Source organism: Corvus kubaryi, unplaced genomic scaffold (assembly GCF_017639235.1).
Source record: "Corvus kubaryi isolate FWS band 111438036 unplaced genomic scaffold, C.kubaryi_AGA036_p1.0 37300, whole genome shotgun sequence".
NCBI lineage: Eukaryota > Metazoa > Chordata > Aves > Passeriformes > Corvidae > Corvus > Corvus kubaryi.
In genome coordinates this window covers 9,770,176-9,786,633 of record NW_024581093.1, presented here as the reverse complement: position 1 = coordinate 9,786,633, position 16,458 = coordinate 9,770,176, and the positions used below count along the sequence as shown (strand labels likewise).

The window sequence follows — 16,458 nt, the reverse complement described above, 5'->3', positions numbered from 1 at the left end:
GAAAACAAAATATGGGTAAGATACTTAGTCTATGTAAAAATGGCTTCTCTACCATTTAATACCGAATGCTACCCAGAGATTTGGAAGAATCACTGCACTCCTTCAAAAGCTTTAGGATTAGGGTAAGTAAGTAGGTAAGAATTTGAAATCTTAACTTTTCTCACATTTCTGATTTCTGAGATTAAAAAACCCTTGGTTTAATTCTGTAATTAGTCTTGACTGCCATCTTGAAGCAGCTGTGTATTCCATATTTTGATTTCTTTTTTGGCCACAATAAAAGGCTAGCACTTTGATGTGAAAAATAAAATTCCAACTGTCTCAAATGGTCAACAACAGTATCCCACAGAAATAAGTGCTTTAAAAAGTAAGTTTGTGCTTTCTGCACAGAACAGTCGAGTTGAAAATACCTTGCTTAACGTTCCTATTTTTTACATCCACAGTTTTAACTAATATATTGCCTTGAAAAACTCAAAATAAAGGGAACTTCTAAACTGTAAGGTCAACTTGAATCCTCTATCTACCAGTGCTCAAAAATATGCGTGCGTTACTCCTTAGCATTTTATATATTTCCAGAGTCCACTTACTTCTATTTCAAGCAAAGAGCACATAAGATAAACTACAAGCTATTCTTCAATAATGACAAGTAATCATCCATTTGCTATCAATATTTCAATCACTATGAATATTGATTAACAAATATATTACTGAATGAGAAATAATCCTCTTCCTCTATCAAGTGCTGAATCCCTGTGATCATCTTATTAACAATGTCAGAATAGAGCCACAAAGAATGCTATTACAGGAACGTCAATGTAATTCAAGTGTACAGAGACACAAACATTACTCATTAATTATGATTAATAGGACAACACAGAATCATAGACACATAAGAATACATATTGCAAAAAAACTATTCTAGTCCTGTATGCAGTGACTTTTCATGTGAGGAATAACATCTTCTATTTTCACCTTTTCCCCACACTGGTGTAGATGTGAGAACAGAAAGAAGGATACAGAAATGCTCCCTGTTCATTCTCCACACAGAACTAAAGTGCATACACCTTAGACTCTCCCTAAGGCTTGGGATGAAGAGATCTCTCCTTGTTGAACAGCTCTTTTGGAGGAGAATCCCTGCTGAAGGAGGGAAAGGCGCATATAATCTTTCTCCAGCATTACAGTTCTGCCACGTGCTAGGAGCAGAATGAAATGGCCCAAGACTAGCAGCATAACATGGTTTGATGCAATCCCTTCAGCTCTGACTAGAATTAACACACTAACAAAAAAATCTATTTGTGACAATGAAAACAACTCTGGTTGCTGCCATTCATTTTTCAGACCAGAATAAATTCATCTTTAATATCTTCAAAGGCATGAATTATTTGCTACAGCTTGAGTCAATTCAATGATTAGGTACTGGCTCTCTATGTGAACCTGTAATGTACCAGCAATGTACTCCTTTTCTTTCCAAAATGACAATTTCAAATTCAGTATAAAGCATCAAACACTTTAGAAAATACAAAGTCCTTGAGGGAAGTGTAGCTTTCCCACCACAAGCATGACAACTATACATCTGAACACAAAGTCACATCTGTACTTTGCTCATAATAGAACTTCTGATCACTCGAATAGTGCTTTCTTTCTCTTCAGCTTGCCTCACACCCTTTCTGAAGAAAAAACATAAAATTGTTCCATGTTCTTCTCAAGTGGAATTGGTTTTAAAGATTTGATTTTGCACCTTTCCCGTGGCACTGCCTCAACTAACAGATTTTAAAGATAAACTGTTTCTAGGGATGAATAAATACAGAAATATAGATACATCTGGACCTGTTGGATTGGTGAGATACAAACTTCCATAATTCTGAATTTTATTTTCTCCCCAAGGAGCCGGGAAAGCTACATAAGCAATACTGTTACTGTCCTGAACTAAGGTACACCTACTCTTGCAGACTGTCTCAAAGAGGAAATTTCACTTTTTTAATGTTTAATCACTCACCTTTGATTGATCCATCAGAAAAAATAAAAACCAAATACCAACTCTATCAAATCTCAAAGCCAGTTAGCTACACAAGTACCAACTAGTTACAAAATTCAGTAATTCAAAGGTTGTGAACTTACAACTACCTTTCATTTCAAAGGGAAGCAGGATCCTTAAGTTAAAAAATCATGAAAGGCAGAAAACTCCTTGAGGAAAAAAGATAGCTGTACATTTTTGGTACATTAATACACACCAACATTTAAGTTACACAAATAAGATGAAATAAGTAGAAGTACTTTGCAAGAATCTAGTCCAAGACAAATATAATGGGATTTCTGCCTTTCTATACCCAGCTGTGCATGTATTTTTCTATATGAAGATCACAGACTTCTGCCTTGATTTAAAAAATGAATTTCAAAAATCTGTATCTGAAAGTTAATCCATTAAGGAAAAAAAGTAGCTCTTAGAATGGGAAGAAAGCAGAAATATCAATATAGCATCTTCGTTTGTTAGGCGTGCATCTGTAGTGAAAAACTGCATCAAATTGCACATTTTTAATGTGGTTGGGTTTTTTATTTAGAGTTTTAATACCTAGTATTTGATATTGTGTCCTCCCCTTGTCATTACAGTATTGTGTGAGAACAATACAGACCTTCAAAAATGAATAGAACTTGATTTTTATAATATGCATATTGTGAAAAAATGATGCTTGGTGATATTTATCACAACTAATCAAACTAAAACTCTGTTTCAAATCCCATCCTTTGCTTTTTAGACCTCCAGTTAGAAAAACACATTCTATTTGTAAAGTCACCATAACTTACTTCCATGTCCATAAATTCTGATAAATAGTCTCTCCAGTAAGCAACTGCATTTGTATTCATAACCTCAAAAAAAATTACTAGCTAGGTTGAGAGTGACTCCGCTGATGCTTTTCCTGTGGGCTTACACATTCATCCTTAAATCTGGTCTTCTACTTAATTTCATATTCTGACTAATTAGTTTTATTTGTTACCTAAAAAATAATGGGTAATGACTCAAGATTCTGTAGTTTTCAATCATTTTAAAAGCTGGAGTTTGGTGTTTTTGGGTATTATTTCTCCCTCTTCTTTCATTTTTTCTATCACAAAGAATGTACATGCTTTCAATTACAACTTCAAAGTGTATTTGACAAGGGGTAGATAGAAGTTGTAAATCCATCATTTCAGCATAGTGTGTACTCAAACTTCTGTCATCTCACACTTTATCAGTGGCAAAACACATCTTAGGTATTTCCTGGATTCTTTAAACTTTCTTTTACTTTAGTTTCTAGATTACAGTGACCCCCATAGCAAACAACCACCTTTAAGAAGGAGAATGGCAAATGGTTCTTTTTAATCTTAGACCAATCAGTAGTCTTTGAAAGTACTGACTACAAAGTTCAGTAAGTTACTTTTATCTTACTCTGACAAGATGGTTCTGTTTCATAGATTTTATTTCTTGTTTTATTAAATATGCTGGTGCAGCAGTTTTACTTCCCCAGTTTCTTACAGAAGAAAAGCACAAAGCAACAGAGGTTAGCTCTAGACAGGTCTAGGAGAATACAAAGGATTAGTATTTCTGGCACAGTAGAATTAAGCCAACTCAGTAACACAGGGTAATACTAAAACCCTAAAATTTAATTCTCTAAATTCAGATTAGATATTCACAAAACAATCCAGGGTTGAGGAAAAATATTGAACACTCAAAAATCTCCCTGAAGTACACCAAAGATATTCAAGTCCTGCAAAAAAAAAAGTGTGAAGAGAAATCGTATCAGCCAAAATTTAAAGCTGCAATACAATATCCAAATAATTTCCTTTTTTCAATGAACACGGCTAGCACATAGACGGAAATACACTATTCAAGTAATTGTACAAAAAAACCCCATAGTAAATAGAATAGTATCTATTGCTTTGTTATACATAAGCTTGAAGCTTTACAACTTCTCACCTTAGCACAAATATGTCCTTCACCAGAACCATGTGCAATTGGTATTGCTTTGTTGCTGTCTAAGAAAGATTTTCATGTCAAAATTAGTTAGAACTTGAGATCTTAACTTACAGGTACAGGTAATGACTGCTATCAATAAATTGCTTTTAGAGCAAGAGAATGCACTTATGGTATCTGCAAGAAAACAAGAGAGATCTACAGAAAAAAACAGAGCACTACCAAAGAAATTGGGTTTGCCAGTAATTGTCTTGTGGCACATTTTAAGACAACTTGGAAGTTGACGGCAGTAAATTTTATTGTGAAAATTGAATGCTGTATAATCTCCTGTAAGGATATGGTGTAGATGTGGGAGTGCAAAGGAGGAGGGGATGGAAGAGTAAAGATTTTTTAATTTATTTTTTTTTAAATATAAAGACCATGCCAAAGAAAATGCAAATTCCCAGTTTTGATGTCTATTTTGAGGATCTGAAACAAGGCTTTTAATCAATGTATTATACATCAAATTGATAATGTTAACTTCTGATTATTCAAATGTATGAAATATTCATAGAGAACTGTCCAAACTTTTACATTTCTCAGACTTCTTTTCTCTATTAATTATCATGCCTGGAAGCTTTTTAGTAAAAGCAGCAGCCATCAGCCTGACTGAACCTGACAAGCTAGCAAGGCCCAATTACACTGGCACTCTGTGGCACTTTGATGTACTGGAAACGAAAAGAGATAGGGGCAAATTGTATAGCACATTATGTTAATGACTTGATTTAATCCAGCCACTAAACTTTATGTAGCCTGTTAAAAAAGATGCTAACACTAATTATGCCACTTTGGAAAGGAAAGAAGGGGACAAGCATTTCATACCGACAAAGTGAAGCTCATAAATGTTGTAAATGAAATGAAACAAAATGAAGTAATCTATGATTAATCATACATCATAGACAAGAAGAAAAGAGAAAGAAGCAAGTGGTACAGTTAAGTACTGGAAAATCTGTTAGATATCCTTTATGATCAACATATCTAAGAAATAACCATGAACTGTCTAATTTGCAACATGCAAAAAAACCCCAGTATGATCTTAAATGGCTTAAACAGTTTGGCATACAACTCAGATTTAGAGGATAATTAGCATAACGATCTCTAAAAATCACAAGTTTTATTTACAGTGTTTGATTACCAGCAGGACATTTATCTCAAAAGATAAAAGGCAGTGATTTTTAATCTTAAAAAAATACAAATTCAATAACAATTTTGACATGCTGTATTCTATAATTAACCTAAGAATTCATATAAAGCAATGCATATTTTTAAAACCCAATCTGTACCAAATATATTGTTGTCTTAATAGTTCAGAGGTTTTATTGTTTTATCTACTCTTCATGAACATGCATTTTTGTTACCAGAGGAACAGATCAATGGGGAAAGGTAGAAATTGATTAACGTGAAATGAAACTACACTAAATTCCCTCTGAAGTGCTCTTAAATAATTGTGATAAAATAAAATACATGATGACTAGAAAATTACAGAACAAGTGTATTATATTTTGACTTAATAGAGATGAGTAGTAGTCATTTTAGTTCTCAAAACTACAGGTGACAATTTTTTAACATTATACATATAAACAACACAATTCTGTCTTCCAAAGTACCTTTTGTATCTTTCTGAAGAATATATGAGTGCTAGCATTTCTAAACCCCTTCCACAGCTTAAAAAAAAGGGAGCAATATTTCTCATACAAAGAATTGCTTCTTGTTGATAGTTGCTTTGTAGGATGTTTCACAGCCTTGAAAAGAGCATTTAAAAAAAAAAAATCAAGCTACCTCTATGATATCACACTGCAGAACATTAAAAACTGTGAAGTCTGATAGGATCTAATGGTACAGCCCTAGTCCTTTAAAAGAAGGCTAAGACAGATTAGAAAATTATTAACTGTTAGAAGTACTGTCACCAATTTTAAGTACTAGTTTTATACTTAAGATTGTTCACTCAAGGTTAGATCAAAAGTATGAAATCTTTTTTTTTTACAGAACCATCCTACTGAAATACTGTTCAAAGTAAATTTTCCAAATTTTTATTAATGCTGGTTATTTTGTATATATGTCTTCATGCTAATCAATTGCTGGTTTTAAGAATAAGGCCAGAAAACATCATTAGCGTACTTGCCCACAAATGATAATAGGAAAAGAAGTACACTGAAGTGATTTGATACTGTACATATATAACTTTTCTGAAAACTGACGTTAGATACAGCAAAGCTACTCTTAGAGGGCATTAGGCTTAAAATTTTTTTTTTTTTTACTCTGGCCAAGTAATTGCCATAAACATTCTGACTCAGCTGTTTAATATTGGTGGATAACGGACTTGAAATAATACAGTCATTGCCATCAGTTTTTACTGACTCAACAGCATCATCATCTTGTCTATCACCTTGACCTGAAAAACATTAAAAGGATCAATGTGGTTAAACCCCTTGTATTGTCCATCTGAGAATTGCTGAGGAACCTGATGGAATATATGTGCTTTTGTAACAAATGAAGAGTAAGTGCCAGGCAAATCTTCTCTTCCTTGCAGAAGATTAACACTGCTAATCAATGACCTTTAGAGTAATCTAAACTGTATTTTTTTTTTTTGTGGTTTGTCAAAAAAATAGTAGTGTTTTCCAGATGAAAGTGGAGGACTGGAATTATATAAGTCCTGTGATGAACTGAGGTATGAACAACTGTTTTTATACAGGAACATGGCCTGAATTTGTGGATTTCCTCTATGTTTATTCTTTATGTTATGCACACATAAGAATAATGTATCTTTTTTTTAAATAAAAAAATAGTTCTGTATTCAGGAGGATTATTTTTAGAGCATTCTGGGTTTTTTTCTCCGAAGCAAATTACTTATAAACACAACAGAGATTCAACATCATGTTTTTCCAGTTTTTCTAATGTACTCTTACACAGAAGCTGCAAAAAAATGAACATGAAATTTTAGTATTCTACTTGTGCTTTTACTGTAAACTTGGTATCATGGACTTGGTTTATTTCAACGCTAAACAGTTTAAGCTCAGAGGTGGAACAGGATGACCTGCCTTTTATAATCTTTAAATAAATCTGACTCTAACAACTTTAAGTCACAAATATGGTAAGACATACTGTCCCTCTCTCTGAAAGGATTTCCAATAGCAGCATTGGCTCTTATCTACAGACAAAAGGAGCGTATTCATTAAAATAGTCTTTAGAACAGCATAGTTCTAAGGGAGAATATAAAGACATTTAAAATAGAAGCCAGGTTTCCTTTAATATTTTATGAATCTAGGTCAGATACCAGATTTTTGCATTCAATTACAATACAGTTTCCATTTGGGAAGAAAATAACACCACCATATCCACTACCCAGCTTCAGCTGTAAAGTACACCAGAATATAATTTCTGTCATGGAGCTTCTCATAATGAGGCAGCTCCCACTGCTAGTAAGAAATGCTTTAGTAAACGGAAAGAGACATAGATTTATTAACAAAATACAGTTACTTATTCATAAAAATGAATTCTACCTTCTGGTTCCAATTCTTCAGTTATTTCTGTCTCATTTCCAGAAGTAATTGATGTTTGGTCAGCTAACTGCTCCTCTGACAGATGTGAGAGCTTTTCTGTCTCCTGTTAAATTTCTTCAGCCATCTCCACCTTATCATCTGCTAGCCTTTCTTGTTTAACCTCCTGTCCCATATGCTACATAAAAAGATAAACCTACAGTCTTTTTAACACCTCTTGAATAGTAAAACTTACTAAAGTTCAAAACTTGAAGAGTTACAACCCATATTCATTATACAAAGCCTTTAAACAATGGTATTGCTTATGCAGCACAGGAAACAATGAGAAGTTGTCAACTGCAGTAACGAATAATTGATACAGTAAAAATAAATTCTCTATGTATATTTGTGAAAACGTAACTATTATAATCATTTGGTACCTGTCAACATATATACAGCCTCTTAGACTTCCAGATTTATTTATATTTCAGCTCTTTCAGTTCTACAAGACTCAGTTAAAAAAGCAAAAGAAAACAAAAAAACCCACCCCACTACCATCTTATTCAGTTAGCAATTTTACAACTAAATTATACGGTATTTTCTGTTTCAAAAGCAAATTAATATCATATAAAAAAGAATCAGCCTTGTTACACAGCACAAACATTCTCTAAGGTAAAATGTCTTCAGAGCATAACTTACTCTGAGGTAATCTTACTCCCTTGGTTCCCTTTGAGCTCAATCACATACAGTAACACCTCATCAATGGATACAACATTGTAGGATTATGTCCAGGATGGAAACTTAGTGATGACTGAAGTCAATCATCTTAAACCCTAGAGAAGAGAGGCCCTGTTGTGCTCTCCTGGAGCACAGCAGCAGCACCAACACCTGCACCTGTGCACCTGCCTGCATGGGGCACCTCCCAGGGCTCACAGACCCTCAAATCTGCCACACTCGAAGGACCATAGCTGACAGTGAGGCCTGGGCTGATCCCCACCCACAGATTTCTAGAGTCCTTGAGGTCTAAACCCTGCTTGTTGGGAAACACAAAGGGATTTGATGTGATTTATTCACGGAACCCATGGTAGGTACCTTTTAGGTTGATAGGCGCCTGTACAAACATAGAAACAGGTGCACATATCACTTTACCTGTGCATGTGAATTGATTATGGTATGAATGTTGCTATCTCATATCTACAGCTAAGTCATTGTTATAATTGTAGTGACCTCTATGGAATCACTTGGTAAATGTTAAAATACTCAGAGATTAAGTGCTGCAAAACTCCTTTGCACCCTTATCTTTGCATCCATATCTTGGTGCACTTACCCATCTTCACATTCCCGACTTTAGTATAAATCATTCCAAATTGCTTCTAATTTGATATTCTTTTGTATGCTCTAATCTGTGTAATAAGTGAGCCTTGCCAAGGAACTCTGTAAAGTCATGTTTTCACAAATTTGTATTAAACCCTGCTTTTGCCAAAACCTTTGATAAGTGTTTCTTTAAGTGGCCAAACCACTTGCTCACAATACCTACTTAGCTATATTCTTAAGTTATTCCATTCGTTCATTACTTCCCCCAGCTATACATTGGTAATTTTTAGTGGGAAGGCAAAACAAACTCCATCCAAACAAGAGCAAAATGTGCAGGGCCAGAAGCTGGACTTCCATGATCCCTGTGGGTCCCTTCCAACTCAGAATGTTCTATGATTCTGTGATTCTGTGAGATAATCCCACCTTCCAACCTGAACCATTCTGTGATTCTCTGAGTACTTCTGCAGTAGCAATGATAAGAAGCTGTAATCAAATCCTAGATACACAGGCCTTGAAGCGTATTAGAATATCTACTCAAGCTGCAGCACCTCTACTCACTAGCAATTGAAAGGGTAGTACCCTGGTGATACAGTTAAGAGTACAAGAAGCTATTAAGTGCTAATCTGGGGAAGGCAAAGACTGGCACTTAAACATTATGCCCATAGGAAGGACAGAAGATGGAAAACATTGCCTAATTTTCCACATTCAGCTTAACCAAATAATAGTACAACCTGTGATATTTTCATGCTCTGAATATAATTTTAAATTTAGCATTACATAATAAAGCTGTCAGTAACAACTGTCAATATGTCATAATATTAATGTAGCATAAGGTATTTTTATTTATTTTAGTATCACTTAAGGCCAATTGTGCAAACACTTGCTGTGGTCAAAGAAAATGTTTAAATATTCAATTTAGTATTAGATGTCAATAAAGCTACTCAGAATCTTAATGGTAAGCACATGATGAACTGAAGCCATGCTTATAAGAATTATTCACAACAAGTTGGCCCACTTTGTTCCATTAGATTGTTCACAGAAATACACCTTTTTAAAAATATACATTTGAAGAATCAAGTCTAAAAATATTCAGGTTACTTTCTGCCTGCGCTCTTCTTTTGTATACTTTATATATTGCCACAGTATATATCACAGTGTTGAGATACAAAAAGAGATTGCAGTCTTAAATATTCACTGAGAAGTTGCTCTACAGCATGGGAAAAACACATATGAAATAATCTATTCAGTAGCTTAGAAGAAAAAGGTATTATTATAAATGTACACAGCTGTAAATAAAAATCAGTGTATACTGAAAAGATTAAAAATTTCTGGATTAATGAAGTTGAACGACAATTAAACATGGCCAAGGGCCTGTATAGGCTTCATGTAACCTTGCACAGTAAACAGAATAGTGGATTATAATTTGAGAGACACTGTCAGAGGGACCTCTTTTCCATTAGAGCTTTCAATGTAGAGGAGAGAAGAAATACTGAATAAAGAATAAGTATTAATCCAACAGAAGAAAAATAAACGCAGCTGAAAAAATATAAGCCTCATTCAGCATATAATCTGTATTTGGTCGATTTTTGTACTTAATAGCTAGTCATAACCTTAGCATATTGTACAAATGTTCACTTAAAAGGCAGCTTTGAAATCACCAGCAATAGAAATGAAACTTTTCTGGGCAATATTCCTTAACTTCAACATAGGTATGACCTCACATCTTGAGAAAATATTAAATTTTTTCAGAAAAATACCTCTTTCTACTTTGATCTTGTCAAGGATTGCATTTTTGTCTGCTAAATCGGATTTGATAGCCATCTCTAGTTTAGCAATTTGCGTTTCAGTTGCTGTTCCTTTGATTTCCATTGCTGTTCATGGGTCATACAGAAGACACTGTAATAAAACATATGGCATGTGAAAAACTTTTAGAAAGCAGCTTCAACAGAAAATAATAAAGAAAAAAGCTTTTAGTGGCACAGAGACCACTGTCATCATGTCTTAGGAATTAAGTAAACACATGCTGGTCTGCTGCTGTTGAAACCAAGGCGCCTTTCTCAGGCTGCGGTTAAAAAACATGAAAGAGTTTGTGGGATGAGCAAAGGAACTGGCCTTAATTTAGAGCTCCAAAGTCAAAAAGTTGGCAGCATGCAACATTTGTGGGACTAGAAAAGGAATTCAGATGCATATCCCAGAGTAATCCACAACTCCAAACCTCAGCAACTGACAACTAACAAAACCATTCTTTCCGCATACAAAACCTCTTAATGTAGAGAACTAGGATGATCCACCTGATTTCTTTTAAATCTGTGAAACATGCAGAGCATAAAGTCAGTTGCCTGTTCAAAGAAAAATGTTGACCACAAAGTGACAACAGTTTTCTCATACTGTAAAACAACAATTCTGATACTGATTAAGAAGCACATTTAAAGTAATCTTTCTCCCACTTTAAGAAATAAAAACCAGAGATGGGCCAAGAAATTAGAATAACTATTTTGCCTGTAACACATTATTTACTTGTAAACTACCAATCTATGTGCAATAAGGATTGCATGGACACAGAATTAGAACTGTTGAAACCACAACAAAAAGTGTTACTCAGATGAAAACAAAATTAAATACATTATATAATTTACAGTGTAATTCTCAGTAGGCAAAAAGACAAAGCAATGCAATGAGTTTTCATATAAATTAGACACTATAGTCTTCATATTACTATTTTTCAATACTTGCATTCTTATTTACTGAAAAAAGGTCAATCTTAACCAAGCACAAACTGGTTTTTATACACTTTTGTACTCTGAAAAATTAGTAATTGTAGGGTTTTGTAAACTAAAAAAGTCAGTTCCTCAACTCTTTACTTTGGTGAAGCTCATCAGCTAACAAACTTTATATTTTACATAGAAAAATGTACTAAAAATGTTCTGATATCTATCTATTTACCCACCTATCTCTTCAAGAGATCTACATAACAAGCCTTGACCAGAAAAAGAGAGGAGACAGAGATGCTGCAGCAGGGATAGCCCACATAGGTTCACAGACTCTACATGCTGACTGAAAGAGTTCTGAGTACCTGTAAATGCATTTATCTTGCATATAGTTGAAGAATGGCTCTAAGATTAAAGAAATAAAATACTATAGCATGAATTGAAAACCCTAAAGTATATAGGGTTTATATTCCTGATACGTATTTTTCATCAAGAAGTTGTATTTCCCTGTATTTTGTCTTTTTCTCATATTATAGCTAACCTATGTACACAGTTCTCTAGTCATAGAGCATCTTGTAGTGTGACTGTTTACAGCATGCATGAACTTAGACAAAGCTTCTAAGTCCTGCAGTAATAAATGCACCACTCTCCTATAATTTTGAAGATAATATGCAGGCAATATAATGCACTGAAACCACTACCATTCCACAGTATTGCAAAGGTACAGAAGAGACAGTGCGTTCTTTAATGCTTAAAGTTCGATTGGCTACTAGAAGGAAAGCATAAATCTCTTCAAAAAAAAGAAATACTGTCAGTTTTCACACTTCTGAAAATGTTTTCAAGTTTGAATGACAACACCCAGTTGTATGTGAGTTCATCAGCTTTAGGTAAAATTACTTCATATAAGGATGCAGCCAGGTATTATTTCAGTTTTTCAGAAGACTGTCCTGGGAGAAAAATCATTAAGCATTACTATGATGGTCGTTATGAATTTAGATGTTTAAATGAAGAACATTTTAGAAGACAGGTTTTATCCAAGCCCATATAATGCTAATGTTTATGTCAGTTTGAATTGAGTCCACGTGTGTTGCTTTCTTCTTTCGAGTTTTAAGGTTACTTTTACTTGAATTCATGTGGAATTTCTTTCATATTTACTGTATTTCACTGGAGTTAGAGCCATCTGTGTAACTATAATGGTCAACCACATCTGGCACCATTTCCTTTGGAAGGAGTTTAAGAATTGCTAGATTTGCATTACAAGGTCATATGAAAACAATTCCTCCAAACCTTTTATACAAACGAATTGTTTTCTTGGATACTAAATACTAATGACTGAATAGTAAGAGTCAACGGACAAATTCATACTTGTTCTTTGCAAACAGTTCGGCAGTCTTGGCTTTGGCAAAATTCCCATCAACATCAAATAAATGTCCCAAAAATAACTTTAGCAAAGAATGGGTTTATGCACCTTTGCCTCCAGGCACCTGTGGACACTGGCCTACCCACTGCTAGCATACATAAGCTGTAGTAAAGTTGCATTGCTCGAATAGGCAACCAAAAAAGCTGGCCAGCAAATGGTGGTTATTTAATACTTCTCTTTCTAACTGTTACCTATACAGTAACATGGAATGATGAAACATGAATCAATGTTTAAATGAGAATATATGAAAAGACAGATCATTTTAGTAAAAGAAACACCACATTATAGATTTCTGTGCTATAATGGAAACTTATTTCAATTTCTCTAGTTAAATATCTTTTTAAGTCATCCCATTATGTTTTTAAGTAGAACAGAAAATTTCAAGCCAAGACTGTTAAGTTGATTTCTTCATAAGAATTATTTCTCTGAATAATGATGGAGAATAAACAAAAACATAATAAGAAATATTTATGACATGACTGAATTTTGGAGAAATCTACAGCAAGTAACTTAAGTGAGAGACAAGTGACCAACTTCACCATATGAAACTCTAAATATTGTGACTATACAACTGTTGCATGTCCTAAGTAAAAAAAAAAAAAAAACTTAAGCTCTTTGTTCTCACAGTTTTTTATTACTATAATTTTTAAGTTCACCGTAGACTGTACAAAAATTATGACAAATGCCGTAAGAATAATATGAACAAAATTTGTTATCACTCACATTATGCTTAGTCATTGGTATTCTTTGATAGATATCATACTGACAAGCCAAACACATTTAAAGAGAAGAAATAACTTGGATACAAGAAAAGACTTCAAGATGTACTTGCTGCAATTATTAGCTCTAGGACATGTGTCTTATTTTCTAACCCTCTTCAGTGTAAAAGACAACACAGGTTCACAATAAAGGAAAAGTTCATTTGAAGGTCATTTTTTCCTTTAATGTGCTTGTGGCAACTAACTATAATTACTTCTTTTCTGTACCAGAGAATTTCTGAATCATATCGTAACAAGGTATTTTCATTTTCTTTTTAAGCACTGCTCATAAAACTTATACATCTTATTATGTATAGAAACCTTTGTAAAAACTCATGTGAACCTACATATAAATTGCAAGCAGAATCAGAAGTGAAACGGTAGCTATTACCACAACAACCAAACCACCCCCCAAAAATAAACACTGGAGAAGCTGTCAAAGATCAGACTTTATGTAAGTTCATTGAGACGTGCTAGAAGAACTTACACAAATGTTCAAATACCACTTTTTTCAAAAAACCAAAACCCCAAATGCAAGAAAAAACCGAAGGAATATATGTCTACCAAAACACACTCTTCTTTCAATAACCCCAAAAAAATCTACTAGAAATTAAAATAAGAGCTTTTTGAATTTATGTTTGAAATAAAGTGATTCCTACTTATTTTTAATTACATTTCTATAGAAGCAATCTACTATTTCAAGAGGATTAGAACAAGTATGGAAACCAGTCTGTTTCAACAGGGCCTATGAAATACAGCAGAGCCCCATGAAAGTTTCCTTATACAGTCATACAATGAACTGCAGCATGAATGGACTTACACGTGTGCAAAACCACAAAACATGTATACACACACTACAGCACACAGTATATAAAGGTCTATTAAAAAAGGACTGGAATCAAATTTTCTGTATCCAGAAACCCAAGCTTACCTCATGCAGCTTATCGTAGTTTTTTTTCAAGAATTCATTCTCTTTTTCTGAATTGTTTATTCCTTCCTGTAACTAAAATGAAGAGGGAAGTTTCAAGTAATGCACATCACAAGAGGAAATTACAATGAATGTGTGAGCAGAAACAGCAAATAATTTTTAGGCAATGTCAGGCTATTATTTGTTCTTTTAATACAACTGTCTTAGAAGTTTCATAAGAAGATAAATCCACATGGATTTACATTTGGCTCAGTCTTTTTCATGCTGTTTATATGAAGCTGACACTAGCATGTTGCAGTTGATCAACAGGATCTATTCACATTCTGTCTTATGCAAAACAATATAAAAACCTGGAGCACTACATTTTTAACTTTCCTTTTAGTAAATGAATATCAGTATTAGCTAGTGTATGGCTTTTGCATAGAAAATATTTTTATTGACATTATAGAAACAATATACCCTTGCTTCCAAAACACTCACTAAAGCAGGATATGGTTTTAAAGACATGAGATACTTAAACTGAGAATATCTGCTCTATGCGTTACAACACCTTAAAGGTTTGGAGGAAATATCTATGCGGTAACCTTGGTAAACTTGGTTCATGTAGAACACATTTACAAAAGGTAAAGCAGGTGGCAAAACTAAATACAAGTTGCTACAAAATGCAAGAAAAACCAAGTAAGTTTGCACACTCTTATTCCTCATACACTGAAGAAAATGGGGAAGAAACCATTTGATTTTTAGCCCTGTATCTGGACAACTTGTTAGTGATGACAGAAGTCTCTGGGAGTCACTAGCCAAAGAAACAGGAGTGACTGATTTGAACTGCTCAGTAAGATGCAACACTGTACTCTAATTAAATCAGGTTCAATGAATACCGAAAACTAGCAATACATGATCAATAAGCCAAGTATTATAATTCTTTTTCTATTAATAAACCACTTGCTTAGTATCACAACTGACATGGTATCTCATGCTTTAACCTCAAATATTGTCCCAACACTGGTGTTTGGACAACGTGGCACAGGGACCAGGTGTGGTTCATAATTCTATGGAATGCAAACAGCATTTCGGTCAGAAGTCTTTCTTTTGAATAGGATAAAAATATATATAGTACCAGGTCAGTCTTCTACATATGTTTGAAAGGTCTATTCATATCTCCTCCATTAAAAGGTATACCAACACTTCTTTTTCCCTTATCTACATGTACAACTAAAGTAAAAGACTTTAGCTCTTGACCACAACCTCACCTCTTCTGTCCCTCTGCTTGAAATAGTTACTGATTGCATTTTTTTTGTGAAGATGGAACCACTTTAGCCGCTCCTCTTTAAGCTGTCCGTTCAGTTCATCGCCTTTTGCTAACAAAGCATCATGGCTGGTCTTCGAGTTCTTTAGGCTCTATGGAAAGGAAAGAATATCCAGAAAAAAATAAAATAAATCACACCTAGTAGAATCTTACAATGCTGCATATTCCAACAGTGGTCTCTTCTGGCAGTATTTAGTGTATATATTCTCAATGTGGTCAACAGGAGACACTCTTGATCCAAGTAACTGAATGCACGGCCGGGGGAAGGTGGCACTCTTGGTGCTCTCAGGAACATTAAACCCTCAGTTCAGTCATGATGAAAACGACCAAGAAATACATCTGTTAAGCAATTAAAAGATTTTGCTGTGGTTATAGTGGTTAGACATGCTGACCAAAAAACACTGCAGCAGCAAGCAAAAATGAATGTTGACCACAGTTATGGTAATCACAGAACTTGCCACAGCTCTGTTAACCCTTAATTGTAGATATGTAATTGTTTCATAATCCTAATACACTCAGTTCTGTCTTCCTACTAGTAGTACTTTAAAGAGGGACTTCTGATTTCT

The 16,458-nt window shown here is 34.2% G+C and overlaps 1 long non-coding RNA gene across 19 annotated transcripts in view; it reads right to left on the bottom strand.

The window, feature by feature from the left end:
• The window catches only part of LOC121664287, a 51,137-nt gene that overhangs the window by 17,804 nt on the left and 16,875 nt on the right, over positions 1 to 16,458 (bottom strand). For all 19 annotated transcript variants that reach the window (XR_006015929.1, XR_006015923.1, XR_006015919.1 and 16 more), the window contains 3 exons: positions 15,837 to 15,984; positions 14,590 to 14,661; positions 10,530 to 10,668 (listed from right to left, as the gene is read on the bottom strand). This is a non-coding gene — a long non-coding RNA (uncharacterized LOC121664287). The remainder of the gene's footprint in view (positions 1 to 10,529; positions 10,669 to 14,589; positions 14,662 to 15,836; positions 15,985 to 16,458) is intronic.